The following is a 15,362-nucleotide window of genomic DNA, read 5'->3' as shown; positions in this document are numbered from 1 at the left end:
CCACATCCTACTGACCCTGAACTAGTTTTTATCAGATTCCCAATGTAAATCTGGAAATTTTGTAGTTCCATTGAATTCATTCAGAAATTTTAACCACATCTGAAGATCACTATGTTTTTTCTTGTCAGTCGTACAAAATGATATGGTTTAGAGACACCAGACATAAATGCGACATGTAAATGTCCTACCGGCCGGTAAGGCCCTCGTTACAAAAGCTAATGAACCTGCTAATGATTGAAGCTGTTTCAATGTAACTTTGGATTTTCCTTGAATTTGAAGTATATCTTTCTTTAATGCTTCAACTTTCTCTTTTGGAATGAAAATTGATGTACTCACTGAATCTAAACCTAAACCTAAAAATACAATATAAGTTGTTGGACCCTCAGTCTTTTCATCTGATAAAGGAACACCTAACCTGTAACAAATTTGCTGTAAACTATCCATTAATATTGAACAATTGCCTGTCCCTTGAGCTCCAGCAAACAAAAAATCATCTAAATAATGAACAATGGAATTTAAGTTACTATGCTGTTCTACTGATCAATGTAAGAAAGTAGAACATTTCTCAAACAATGCACATAATATGGCATAACCCATTGGTAAGCATTTATCTACATAGTATTTGTCAAGAAACTTAAAACCGAGAAAACCGAGAAGACTAAAATCCTCTGGTCTTATTGGTAACAATCTAAAAGCATTAGAAATAACAATCTAAAAGCATTAGAAATATCCATTTTTCCTAACTGTGCATTTGCACCAAGGTTTTGTACCATGTTAACAGCTTGATCAAATGACGAATAGTTGACACTGCAGATTTCAGTATCAATGAATTCATTAATACTATTTCCACGAGGAGCAGATAAAATGGTAATTAACCTAAAGCCACCTTGTTTCTTTGGCAACACTCCTATTGGGCTGCAATGAAAGATTTTAAATGGTGGGACATCAAATTGGCCAACAATGCGACCTAATTGTATTTCTGTGTTCAATTTATCTAACAATTGGTCTTTATTTTCTGAAGCAGACACCATATTTTTACAAGATACAGGACCCCTTGGACCCGTATAATTCAATGAAAAACCAAATGTAAACCCATGTAACAGCTGATCTGCTACAGTTTTGTTTGGATAGTTTTGTAACAAAGTGGTTAATGCAGAAACATTGACTGGGATGTAACCTAAATCCTAAAGACTTGAATCCATATTGACAAAATGGCCTCGGAAATCTAGACACATGAGAATTGGCATTGCCTTGTTGACCTACACTGTGGGAAACCTTTTTGGACATACTAGTATTATGGACGGTTTGAATATTGGAACAGGTAATGGAGGGGTGGTTTTGACCACATTTAAGACAATTATGTGAAAATCTACGATCTCTTTTAAGACAGGAACCCTTCAAATTGAAATCATAACAGCGATTGTGCTGGTGCAAGCTATAAGCAGGCTTCCGTTCAGGCACAGATCCCTAATCCATATATATTAACCACAATTCTGCATCAATGTTTTTCAAATTAATCAAATGGTTTTTTGCCCTTCTCAACCGAAACTGTATGTCATAGTCCCTCCACCCAATTGTTGTGGAGCGTGATGCCCCTAGTCTTATTGAACTGATATACTTGATTATACCCTGGACATGATGGGGAAACCTTTTCAGATATATAGCAGCATAAATTAAAATTGCATCTGTCCATTCGGAAATGGAAGCTATTTTCTTATCTTTTGATTTGTTTGTAAACTTAATTTGCCCATCTTCTAATACAAGAAGCTGTTGAGTTTCAGCTGCAGGGTATGAATGCAATAACTTTTTTAGATCAATGTATTCATTATTCAAAATTTCTTCTTGTGTTGACAGTAAAACATTAGCACCAAGATCAGATTAAATGATAACAAGCGGATTAATATCCGTACCGTGTTGAGCCACCAGAGGTGTTGTTACAGTAGACATACTGGTTCCTTGCGGGTGACTGTGTTGAGGCTCTAACACAGGCATAGTTGACATCTGCTCAGGCGGTGAGCTATACATTCCACAGGCATTAGGGACACTGCTTGGAACTTGGGTGATGTTTAGGACACTTGACGTCGTAGCTTGGTCTGTGGCCAGTGTGGGGTCTGTTGCACGTGCTTGGTCTGTGGCCAGTGCGGGGCCACGTGTTTGGTCCGTGGCCGGCATGGATCGTGTTGCTCGTGCAGGTCTCGCGTAAGAGGACTTTGTTTAAGATCGGCGAGAAGATCCCGCTCTCAACATTCCAGTGCTCATTTTCTTGCAAATAAACAAGAAAACTGTCAAGACTTAACATACGAATATCTCGATTTGTAAATCTATAACTGAAAATTAATCTGCGTGCACGTCCACTATTTTTGTTCTTTTTTTTGCAAAATTAGCCAATAAAATGAAAATACATCGAAGAAATGTAAAATGTAACTGATGTGTCCTTTTTTTCAATTTCGACGCTTAAATTTAATCGGATTGGTACTTTACCTCAGTGATGGAATTTGATTTTTTCCGCTGCTCAATTTTCGTGTTCACTCGGCCGAGGATTGAAATGAAAAGGCCAAGAGCGCATGTCCAGGAATAAATAAAGTTTCAGTCATGATGTATAGAAAAAAAAATTCCGAAAAAATTGCACATTTTGTTAGATTTAAATTACCTAATTTATTCTTAATAACTGTATTTATCTGTAAGGGATAAATTTGATTAACCCTTAAATGTTAGCCAAAATGAATTAATAATTTCTCAATAAACATGAGTTTTTCTGTATTCTTCAAACAGAAATTAAAATGTGATAATATGATATACCCCTAAACATTTTCTTTTCCTAAATGCTCCTTTCACTGGTGATGATGCAGACGCTGGTACACATGTTGTTAAGCACATGTGTGACATCTATTTTGCTGGCATCTTTAATCGTGGTTTTATGTGACGAAGACATCGATGTGGTAGGCAAATGAATGGTTGGGACAGTATCAGGTAGCAGACGTTTTTTCTTTATCTCAATACCCCGACTGTTTAATTCTGTATTCAGCTGGGTAGCAATCTGGTGCGAAATCAAGTTCACATAGATCCGAAAATCTCGATGGCTGATTGAAGACATAACACTTTGTTTTAACAAAATTAATTCATTTTCGTCGATGTTCACGTTTTTTTTCCTTTGGAAATTTGTGTACTGAAATATTAAGTGGACGTACATCCCGCTGCAACACAATACTTGCCGGTTATTTTCTTCTCTTTCGGCATGGCAAAGATCCTTGTTTATCGTGGAATCACTAATGTGACGTCACATTCGTAAAATTCGTATTTTTAAAATTCACGTTCAGGTGCGTAATAATGGATTTTCGCTTTGCGAGAACTTGCTTATGCCTGGGTGTTTTTTCTTAAGTAAAATATCAAATTATTCAGCTAACCACTGGTAATTTGATAACGTTATTTTGATAAACAATGGATAAGTTCTTTAAATCTTTAAAAATCTTTTTCTCAGAGTGCAATCAGCCAGAAAAACTGACACTTATGTGGAAGCAATCTCAGGTAGTGTAAATTCAAGATTGTGACCCCCATTGTGACCCCTGGGGATAGGGCGGGGCCACAATGGGGACAAATTTTTACATAAGAATATAAAAAGTAAATTTTTAAAAATCTTCTTTTCAAGAAGTATATGGCCAGGAAAGCCAAAACTTATCAGGAAGCATTCTTAGGTAGTGTAAAGTTAAAGTTGTAAAAATCAGGACCCTCAGGGGTAGGATGGGGCCACATTTAGGGGATAGGGTTGATGTTTTACATAGTAATATATAGAGTAAATCTTTAAAATTCTTCTTCTCAGAAAGCAATCAACCAGGAAAGCGTAAAATTCTGTGGAAACATCCTCAGGTAGTTTAGATTCAAAGTGTGAAAATCATGACCCCTGGGGGTAGAGTTGGGGGCCACAATCGGGTTTCACATTTTTACATAGGAATATAAAGAGTCAATCTTTAAAAATCTTCTTTTCAAGAACTATTTGGCAAGAAAAACCGAAACTAATGTGCAAGCATCCTCAGGTAGTGTATATTCAGGGTTGTGAAAATCATGAGCCTCAGGGTACGGTGCGGCCACAATGGAAAAGGGGGGGGGGGGTCGAATTTTTGCATAGGAATATGTAGTGTAAATCTTTTAATATCTTCTTCTCAGAAATAAATTAGTAAGAAAAACTGAAACTTATGTGGAAGCTTCCTAAGATAGTGTAAATTTAAAACTGTGAAAAATTTGACCCCAGGGGTAGGGTGGGGCCACAATAGGGGACCGAATCTTTACATAGGAATATATAGAGTAAATCTTTAATCATCTTCTTCTCAGATAGCAATCTGCAAGGAAAGGCTAATCTTATGTAGAAGCATCCTCAGGTAGTGTATATTTAAATTTGTTAATATCACGATTATAATTATAGGGTCACACGGGGAGGTGGGGGGGAGATAACAATTTTCATAGGAATATATAGAGAAATATCTTTTTTTTCAAAAAGCATTTGCCTTGAAAAGCTGTAACTTTAGAGAAAGCAACTTCAGATGGTGTAAATTCAAATTTGTATAATTCTTCAGGAGGAGGGTGGAGCCACATTGGGGATTCAGTTGTACAGAGGAAAACATTTTAACTATTCACAAAAACTGAAAAATTATGTTATACATGTACTATGTATGCTTTTACTTATATGGAAGCATTTTATATATTACTGATTCTTTCAAATTGTTTAAATTGTAGCCCCTGGAGCATTATTTGCCCTCAGAAGGGGTTCAGAGTATGATGTAGGTTTATATCCTTTATATAAACAATTGTTTAAGGTCTTTTTGAGAACTACAATGCTGAATGTAATATAACAATAAAATCATCCTGTTAGATAAGGGACCTGATTATAAATATAAGAATATCCAGGGGAAAAAGATTTTTTATACAAGATTTGCATGTACTATACATGTACCACATTGTCCAGACATTTTTTATTTTGACTCTATGAAGCCGACGCAGCACTGTTAAGGTTGCATATGCTTAAATTACCAAGAAATATGTCATCAAAAACGAGCTACAAATATGATGATCGTATTAATCAAAACTCGCATACAGCTTTTCCCATAATAATATTAGCTTAACTCAAGTGACCCATGTGTTACGACACACATGTGCATTTACCGTCATCACGTGCCTATCACGTGACATCGATATTTATAGACATTTTCTATGTCACACATATTTTTCAATATCGCAAGGGCATACCCCCGTTGTACATTTATTTGTTTTGCATGTATAAGTAAAATGTGATCTCCTTCACCCAAAAATCACTGCTGCTTTAATGGAATCGAGTTAATTACAACGCCATTTCCAAAAATACTCTCGACAATCCATCATTTACGGGGGTATCACGTCATTTTTCATCAACGAATAAGACAAATCCGGAGAATGAAACAAAGCAGCAGCATTTTTCAGCTACCTCAAAACCTTCTTGATCACTGTGTAAAATATCAAAAGTATCCATGCAGGTTATGCCCTTGCGAAAATGCGTTGAAGATGATGTGCATGTATTTTCCTTAACTTAACCCCCTTTTCAAACGCAATGCCGATCTAGATTTCGGCTAAGGGAAAATAACTCTGTGGATATAGTGTTGCGGGAAATGTGAATTACATTACGAGCATTTTGTCGATATTTTCCCTTGGTTGTATTGCTGGAGGCAAAATGGTAACTTAAGTAGAAATAAATATTATACATTTATAAATTTCAAGTGACAGCATGGGTCAGTAATTCATCAAAAGAAAAAAAACATGAGAGATAACTACGACATGTATTACCTCTTTTTATTCCATGCGCGGATCCAGAAGGTTTTTCCGGGGGGGGGGGGGTCCGACAGTTATTTGAGTTTGCCAGGAAGGGGGTGGTCCAAGGTATAATTTTGTAATGTAATTTAAATAAATTTGAATTTTGCAGGGGGGATCTGGTTCCCTCTAGCTGACCACCCCCCCCCCCCCCCCAAAAAAAAAAAGATCCGTGCATGTAATCGGCGACAATCAAAGCCGTGCATTTTTTCATTTTATTTTTTACCTAAATCAATAATTGGTAAATGAAATATATTTTAAAACACATTCTCTTTCAAAATTGCTGTTTATTTTTTTGAAAGTATTCCTCAACATTGCTGTTAGTTTTTAAGAAAGGACAAGCACAAAACTCTTACCCTCACCCCCTTCTTAATAAACAAATACTCAAACAACAATACATGAACAAAAATGTAAATTCCTAGATTTTGAGTGTTGATCACAACAACAAATACATAGATTTTCAAACATTTATTATTCATTTTTCAAGGGAATATTGAAAAAATAACTCATAGTCAGGAAACTGTTAACAAATAAATAATGGTTTAAATAAATAATATTTGCATATGAACATTAATTTTGACTGTTTAAGTTTTAAATATCATTGCTAATAATTTTTAAAAAAACACCAAGAGTTGCAAAATCCTTAGCTCAGATTCAACATATAAATACATGTACTAAGATTAGGTTTGTATATGTATAATTAACATATATAATCATGTTGAAATTTCTGTTTGGAGGTTATCAATGCACATAATTGTTTTCCTCATACAAAATTATGCCGATGGTCTCCACATAGGAAAAGCTGGGTAACAGGCAGGAACATAGGGAGGTAGAACCAGCCAATTCACCAATTGATACAGATGGTCTCACGCATAAGCCTACAAAGTTTAACATACCGGTATTAACATTATATATTTTAGCACACCGTTACATAGAAGAATAATTGGAAATGCCACTTGGACATTTACATGTACATATATTTTATGTTCTTTCTTCCTAAATTTTGATTTCTTTATATATTAAATATAAATATATATTATTATTGACATTACAGATTTTCTTGTGGCAATTAACAAATGTTCCCAATATACTAAATAAAATCAAGAGAACTTAATACTCCAAGATGACTTAGATATAAATGTTTACAATAGCAGAAAGAACCCCCCCCCCCCATTAAAACAATCTTTATCGTCAAGGGATAATGCTAAGCAATCAATGTTTGCGATATAGTGCATACTCTCAAAGCAAGTTTAATTACATTTCCAGCAGAATGAAAACACACAAATACATGCAGTGTAGTCTCCACCCACAGAAAATATATATGTAAGGCACTGTATTTTTAAATCTTACCAAAAACATGTTAAATGCAATTGGATAAATTCAACTGAGGGGCTGAAGCAGTTGATTGTAATGAGTCACTGGAGCATACATCATATGGAATCAAACACCATGACACGGGTACCTCGCATCTTTCACCTCTTCTACACAACACAAGTAGTATAGGAGTCTACAAATGAAATACATGTATAAGGTACAGCGTTAATGAAATCATAAAAATTACCAGTTATTTAGACTTGAACTCAAATTTTATGCAGCGATACAAGTAATAGTTGATTAGTATGAAGTCTTTGAGGCTGGCGATCAGCTAATAAAGGTGTGAAAAACAAAAAATAGCACCTCTTATTTTGAAACCTCAAGGCTATCACTCTTTTTCTTTCTAGATTATGTATTCCGGTCAATTAAAACAAATAAAGTCAAAATTTTACAGTGCACTACATAAAAGCTTTGAATCGACATAGCCGCCTTAACTTCAGATAAGTCTCAACGAAATGTTTTGACTGATCCCTGTCATTGAAAGCAGGGTGTACAGTAATTGCATGGTGCGAGTTGAATGAAGGGGATGACAATCTAGTTGTAGCTATTAACAATGTAATGTTACCTAACAAAGATAACTGTATTGCTTTGAAAAAAATCTTTAATTGTCTGCAAGGACATGCAGTCAATGCGCCTGACAAATAATTTCATTTAAAAATTGTTCTGATAATTTAAACATGTTAAAAAACCTGATCATGTTGATATTTAAGATGACACGGGTACCCCGCACCTTTCATTTAAAATTGTTCTGATAAATTAAACATGTTAAACAACCTGCATGATCATGTTGATAGTTAAGACTGGTCAGCAAAACAATACAATATTAGAGACTCAGAGGTAATAGTTCTCACAACAATTAACCTATCTTGTATCATCTTTTTTTTTTATTCTAGACAATAATTTTACATATACTGGTAATATAAATTATGACACACTGTTATATTGAAATTAATTCTAAATAAATATTAAGACTATTTAATTTCAATGTAAACAAGCTAAGCAGTGACATTTTCATTTGAAGCCACATGGATCAGCAGTCAGGCTTCAGGATCATGAAGCAATCTTAGACTTAAGTCAAAAATTGTACACTGTCTTAACGCCTCTAGATTGAAATCACTGACAAAATTGAAATGCTACTAACATTGTCTTGATATAGATTTGTCAATTACAAATTTTAATCGATATTTTATGATGAACAATAATATTATGGTTGCCTGAAATTTTGACTTAGTCTAATATTCCTTCATGATCCTGACGCCTGAAGTGATACTTTAAGGCAATTTGTCAGAGTAAAAATGATTTCTTTTAATTAATTGGTACACATGCAAAAATTAAAATATTGATTATATACCAGTCCATGTAAATATACCAACACAGTCTAAAACAGTGGCACTACTTATCATCTACATTGATACATGTAAGGCGTCGCTGATAAATAATCAATGTGGAACTGGAAGGTTGTGCATTCAGGTAAAATCTGATGTCATGGGGAAAAGCTGATAAATCGCCATCGACATTTATTTTTCCAAGACGTTTTCAACAAGTTGGATTTAAATACTCTTTAAATATTTTTTAAAATAATAAGTTATATGCAATTAAAGTATAGATATACATAATCATTTGTGTAACAAAATGACTTGCTAGTGCTTTGAAAAGTAATAAAACTTCATAATTATTTACAACATGTGGTCGTATGAAAACACATAACGTTATCGATCCGTACATCACTTTGTTGTTTCAGCACACAATAAGTACTGCGTTTACATTCTTTATCATACTGTTTGCATTAGTTTATGAAATGATTTGACCAATACTTACCATATCTCCTGCATAGTTCGACATCCACACGCATAGTATCAATCCACAACATCTCGGCGCACATGTTTACATCCATGCCTGCCATTTTGCTACCAGCTAAAAATAGTCGACACGTCACGGATCGATACAAGCGTCGGAAGGGAGCGGATCGGAACCAAACGACAATTAATGTTTTCATTGAAAATAAGTAAATAAAGATCATTATTGCACAATGAGGGGTTTAATATTTGATTTAACTCTCTTCAACAAGAAATTAAATCCAAAAACTAATCAACTACCATTAATAGATGCTATTTACGTTAAATTACATATCTAATGAATATTCATGAGTTCAAAGTTGATCAAAATAAGCCCCGCCTCCAAATTCCAGCCTTAACTGTGCTGCGGATTTTATCATGTCTATTGTTGCTCAGGTGAGCAATGTGGCCCATAGGCCTATGGTTTTAAATTGTTGACCCGCAGCAGACAGGCTCATCACTGGACTAACACATTTCTCCTTGAACCATAACAGACATTCGTAAACATCATCATTATAAATGTCATGAACTTTCAAAGAAAAATTGAAAGTAAAGGTGAAGCAAAAAAATTCTCACTGAATATTTAAAAATTCGATGTAAATAATAAGCCATCATTTCCTTTTCATGTGTTGAGTAATTGTAATATCATCCAATATAATCGTTCCGACAAAACAGCTGTCTTGTTTAAATCATCCTCATTTATCACAGGCCTTTATTTCCTTATTTGTTTTATACCGCTTTATTATCAAACATCTAAATGTTTAAACCGTCGTATAGAAAAATACGGCGTGAAAATTTATCTGTTTTCATACTTTGTTACAGCACCATCGTGATTTTAAGATATACGTACATAATGACTTTATAGACACTTTTGAAAACAATGTTAATATGATTTGGTTGGTCTGTGTGTTTCCTTGGATGCTGAGTTCTGCGCAACTGAAATGTAGAGGGTACCCTTGAATATTTCGTTCGCATATTACATTTTTTCGCCAAACTTACAATTTAATAAGATTAACGTTTTTGTTGATATCTGATTTAAGCTAGAATAATATCAGCTTTCAGGGAAACAAATGCTGTGATGGAACATACTGGAATGACACAACCAAAAAATGTGAAGGTAAGATTAAGTGTTTTAATTCATCATTAAAATCGTTCTGAAAATGTTTATACTATTAGTTCTATGTTCATTTCAATCCTGAACACTTCTGAAAATTCTATTTTAAATAGTGTGTCCAATGGGTTATTATGAAATTAATTGTTCTAAGACCTGTCCCTTTCCGTATTTTGGAAAGGACTGCCAGAGTGTATGCAACTGCAGCTTAATGTTTTGTAATCATAAAGTGGGTTGTAATAGATACAAAGGTATGTTTAAATACATATTTATATCTTCATTAAACTTTTAAAACAACTATAGTTTTAATTTTTAATTAATGATATTAATGCAAGTTTTTTGTTTTGTATTTGTTTTGTTTTAGATGATAGTGCATACCTAACACAATCTTTTTTTGTAACGTCAAGAATAAGAGATATTACATCTAAAAAGAGGGACTCTTCATCTTCTGATGATGTGTCTATTTCTTCAAGCTTGCAGAAATCCTTGTTTTACATTGCTGTTGCGTTTGTAATCTTTTTCGGATTATTTTCTAGTACTTATTTCTATAAACATTGTATTAAACAAACTCCGTTACCGGATAGTAAGACAATTGACCGACCATCTGACCAACAGGAACAGTACAATATGCTTGTTCATGCCAGTCCGAGTGAAAGAGAAAACGACAGCGAACCAGCTTATCTTGAGCCAATTTCTGATGTACATTACGAAGAAATCGTTTGATCATCTGTAGTTTTGAATCGAGATGTGTAGTAAATGTTAATCCGATGAAATGTTTAGAAAATGACAAAAGAAATATAAAAATTTTAGCATAAAAATACTATTGAACAAAGGCTACTATGTTTACAAATTGTTACAATGTATTATGTATAGACGACATCATTACTGGAATGTTTTTCATCTCTATCAATTATAATTATATGTAATTCAATACAAACGTTTTGTGTTCAGTGAATTGTAATTCCAAGATACTGAGTCTAAAATGAGATCTGAAAGTACACCTCCCCTCTACTCTATGTCTTTCTCTGTCTGTCTGTCCGTCTGTCTGTTTGTCTCTCTCTCTGTCTCTCTCTCTCTCTCTCTCCTTAATTAACAATTGTTACAACATAAGCATTAGATGATGATTTATTCAATTTAAGTTCACATTATTAATGAAGCTCAAAATTCTTTGTTATGTAAACAATGTTTGTGCCATTTTTTTTTGTTTACGAGTAAGTTCCAGTAAGAATTCGTTGATGCATATTAAAATTAATATAATAGCTTATTTTCACAGGCATTTTAAGTTTTGGAGCTTAGCAAACGACTTCAATGATATTTCTCTTTTTGAAGACAAGATATACCAAGCCTGTCCTATTATAGAAATATCCCAACAACGTTCAATGGACAGCTTTATCGATTTTTTTCCATCATAATAAATCGGCCTTAGGATGTCTCCTGCGATTTAAAATCTTTTCTGTCAAAACGGAAAATCTATGATTTTGAAATACTCCAGTATCAACTGCATAATGGCCAATTCATTTATTTGATAACAATTAAGTTAGATCAGATAGTTATACACTCTACATGTTTTACAAATAAGCATGGACATTGATGTATTATTATAGAAATGTAGTCTTTTATTATACATTCAAATTATGTGAATGCATGTGTTCAAACCAAGCAACAGGGCAATAAGCCTAATTGAGGAAGTATAAACAGTGCAGTATAACTATGAAAGCAAGCTATATTTTTGCAAATCTAAAAAAACAACAAATTCTAATCGAATCAAGGAGGAAAAAAACTTATCACGTTTAAAAAGGACATTTACTTTACTTTTGCGTAATGTTGCATTTTTTTTACTTAAACGGACTGTAGTATATTAGTATACAAAGCAACATGATATGTTCATTGGAAATATTTACATAACGTATCATAGATATCCATGTGCAATAGGAAGAAATATGCATGTAAGCGTAATGTTGCAGTTGTTTCCCTAAACGAACAACAGTACATGAATATTATTTTACAAAACCACATGATATTTTTATTGGAAATATTTACATAATGTATTATAGAAATGGATGTGCAATAGTTAGAAAATTGACTTTTATAAATCTATACAAAATCATTATATAAATGTGTTTAATAGTTTCAACTCCTATATAACTTTGTCACCCCCAAAAAGGAAAGTTTCAATCAAACTGCAAAGGCCCATGAAACACATATCTTGCCAGAGCAACAATAATTATCGCTCAATGTCATGTAAATATGAATATAAAATAATACATTAAAAATAAAATTTATGATATCAATGCGCATTTGTTGAATCTTCTTCCAAATATCATACATTCAAATTTAAAACATTTACAGAATGCATGTAAAATACTGTAAAACATACCTACATATCCCTCAATTTTCATTACATTTTAAAAATTTTGACATTTATTTTGAAGCATAGTAGGAAAGCAGAGAGGAATAACAGAGAAACATTTCAAAAACTGTACATTTTTATTATTCCTAATGCAGTGATTTATCTTTGAATTTTAATAATTGATTCGGAAGTCTGTAAATATAAGTGTTTAAATAAATAATGCAAATATACTACAGACATTTCTTCCTGCTGGGTTATGATCTAATTGTTTTTATTAACTCAAATGACATGTCTGTTTTGAGCTAAGATGCATTGTTTCTGTGTACAATCTGGACAAGATGCCTAAAGATAAAAAAAAATTGGTATACAATACATGCTCCTAGCTTTCATCTATTCAGGGGATGTAAACCCTAAAAAGGTTAATGATAACACACATAACATTTTTAATTCTAAATATTTATTCTTTTCAAGCAAAAATACACCCCCCCCCCAAAAAAAAAAAAAATTAAAAATAAATAAATAAAAATGATGACTATAATTTGAAATAAATATATATAAACCGTTCAATGTTTTAACCCAATTTTCATAAATGATCACGTCATAGATAAAAATCATTAACATGTACAGCGTAACTTTTTGTTGTACAAACACTATCAGGTATATCCATTAGTTTATTTTAATAAGTATAATTCCGGTCTATAAAGACACGATTTGATTCATAATCATTAACTTAAACATTAGGTTGAGCCGTTCCAAAATGTTACCACAAACATTAAGACATATTACATACATGTTGTAATTGCCTGTTTGGAGTTAAATCTAAAACACCAACGTTGATATTTTTCAGCATTTACGCTTGTTAAAAATGTTTTTCTACTTTTTTTCATATAAAACTAGACTTTGACCCGTGTGTGCACGGGTTGACATGTCTCATGACATGTAACTGTGTCTCGGGAAAGGCCTTCACCACAGTTAAAATGCCTCTCATATACCCGTAATGTAGCAGAAATTGCAAAATCGCTCCAAGACGATTTTGGGGGAAATTAATAAAGTAGCATTGAAAATAACAGTCAAATTGTTCAGAACAAACCATTTTGAAGCTGTAAATACCTTTCTTCGAAAAGTTTAAATCTATAATTGCATAATTCAACACATTGCAAGGACGTTTTTTACACACCATGTTGACATTCGAAACTCTCAGAATTTTTGTAGTAAATGCACTGTGTTAGAGTTATCTCCCGTATTTTCTTTGATGAACAGAAAAAAAAATTTCAATTGAAAATAAACACGCATTTGTTTATCGTTTCCAAGTGTATCCATGCAAATGTGATATTATGGAAACATTAAATAAAGAGCCTCCCGTGATTTAGCGTAAATGAAATGCGCATGCGCAAGATTGTAAAATCCAAAAAATTCAGAGATTTCTGAAATTTTTTGAGGAATTTTCGTTGATTATTAATTAACGAAGCTTGATTGAGAAAAAATAAAAACGAATTGGTAATCTTCAAGTACCAATGATGTTTAAATTATATAAAACAAAAGACAGTACTTTTCCGATTTATTGGTATTAAAGCTAAAAAATTCGAGTCTATTTTTTTAATATAGTAGTATAGATGTTTAATAAGGTAATTTTTTCTTTAACCGACGAGAAGAGAGATTTCCCAAATGCATATAGTATTCTTGTTTACGAAAGCCCAGAATAAACAATTTGAGATTCTTCTGAGAGCCATATACCGGCAACAAAATGCTTACTGTGTTCACGTTGACAGCAAAATCACCGAAAGCGTGTTTAATGAAATCTCATGCATTGCAAAATGCAAAATCCAAATGTGAAGTTGGCATCTAAAAGAATTGAGGTAGATTGGGGGGAAATAGGAGTTGTACTAGCGGAACTCTCGTGCATAAACCTTTTATCTTTTTCAAAATGGATGTATTTCATTAACTTAACTAGTCGGGAGTTTCCACTGCGTACAAATAATGAATTAGTGAAAATATCTAAAATTTATAATGATTAAAACGATGGGGAAGGCACAAATAAAAGGTTTGTAACCTTCTCACGCATATCATACATTAAAAATAATTCAATGTCATAGCAAGAATTCATCTTTTTTCAAAGGGCTAGCAAAGACAGATGGAAATTGGAGAAAAGCCTTCCCACAATATCCATTCAGTAAAAGGGTCAGTCCACGAAGGTTTTTTGTACACCAAAATCTGATTTGGTGTACAAAAAACCTTTTCTGTCCCGGTTTAAAAACTGGGAAAGTTTGTCAAATTTTCTTTTATTTATTGGTTACAATGCTTCAATAGTGCATTGCTAATAATCAACCGAAAATTGAGTGTCACTCGTAGAGTTACTAGCAAGACAAAAATCTAACAATACTTGTTTGTGTAAATAAGGCTCGTGCCATGCTTTTAATTGAACTGGTTCAGTTTACCGAAAAAAGTTCTTTGCAAGCTGGTGTTTGTTTTAAACAAAAATTAACAGTTCTTCTTGTTTGTCACATTCATTCTGTCTTAACCTAAATATTTTCTTTTCAAAATTTAAATGTAATCCCAAAAAACCCATGAGGTTTGCTTTAACAACAATGAATTCTAAGTTATGTATCTCACGTAAAACTTGAGGACTGGTATTTTTAAGCCTAGATGTTGTGAACTACGTAGTTAAATACAAAATGTACTTTTCAGATTAAATTCAATTGTCTTTTAAAGGTGACTTTGAGACAGATTTTGGTGTCCGAAAAACTTTTCTATCCCATTTTAAGAACTGGGGGGATACAGCAAATTCACTCCAATGTCACGGTAAATTTGTTCGATCGATATGTATATTTGGAGTTTGAGATCTTCCTCTTCTTGCTCGTCG

General features: G+C 33.1%; 1 long non-coding RNA gene and 1 pseudogene across 1 annotated transcript; one reads left to right on the top strand and one right to left on the bottom strand.

Annotated features, from left to right (window-relative positions):
* Nucleotides 1-6,042: 6,042 nt before the first annotated feature.
* On the bottom strand, nucleotides 6,043-9,397 carry LOC128184508 (uncharacterized). The gene is made up of 3 exons (XR_008243745.1): nucleotides 9,025-9,397; nucleotides 7,183-7,339; nucleotides 6,043-6,710 (listed from the first exon to the last, which is right to left on the bottom strand). It is a non-coding gene; the product is annotated as an uncharacterized LOC128184508 (long non-coding RNA).
* Nucleotides 9,398-14,115: 4,718 nt separating this feature from the next.
* Nucleotides 14,116-14,717, top strand: LOC128185326 (beta-1,3-galactosyl-O-glycosyl-glycoprotein beta-1,6-N-acetylglucosaminyltransferase 3-like; annotated as a pseudogene).
* The last annotated feature ends 645 nt before the right edge of the window (nucleotides 14,718-15,362 follow it).

The sequence above is a fragment of the Crassostrea angulata genome, chromosome 5, assembly GCF_025612915.1.
Source record: "Crassostrea angulata isolate pt1a10 chromosome 5, ASM2561291v2, whole genome shotgun sequence".
NCBI classification, from domain to species: domain Eukaryota; kingdom Metazoa; phylum Mollusca; class Bivalvia; order Ostreida; family Ostreidae; genus Magallana; species Magallana angulata.
This window is presented reverse-complemented; position numbering and strand designations above follow the sequence as displayed.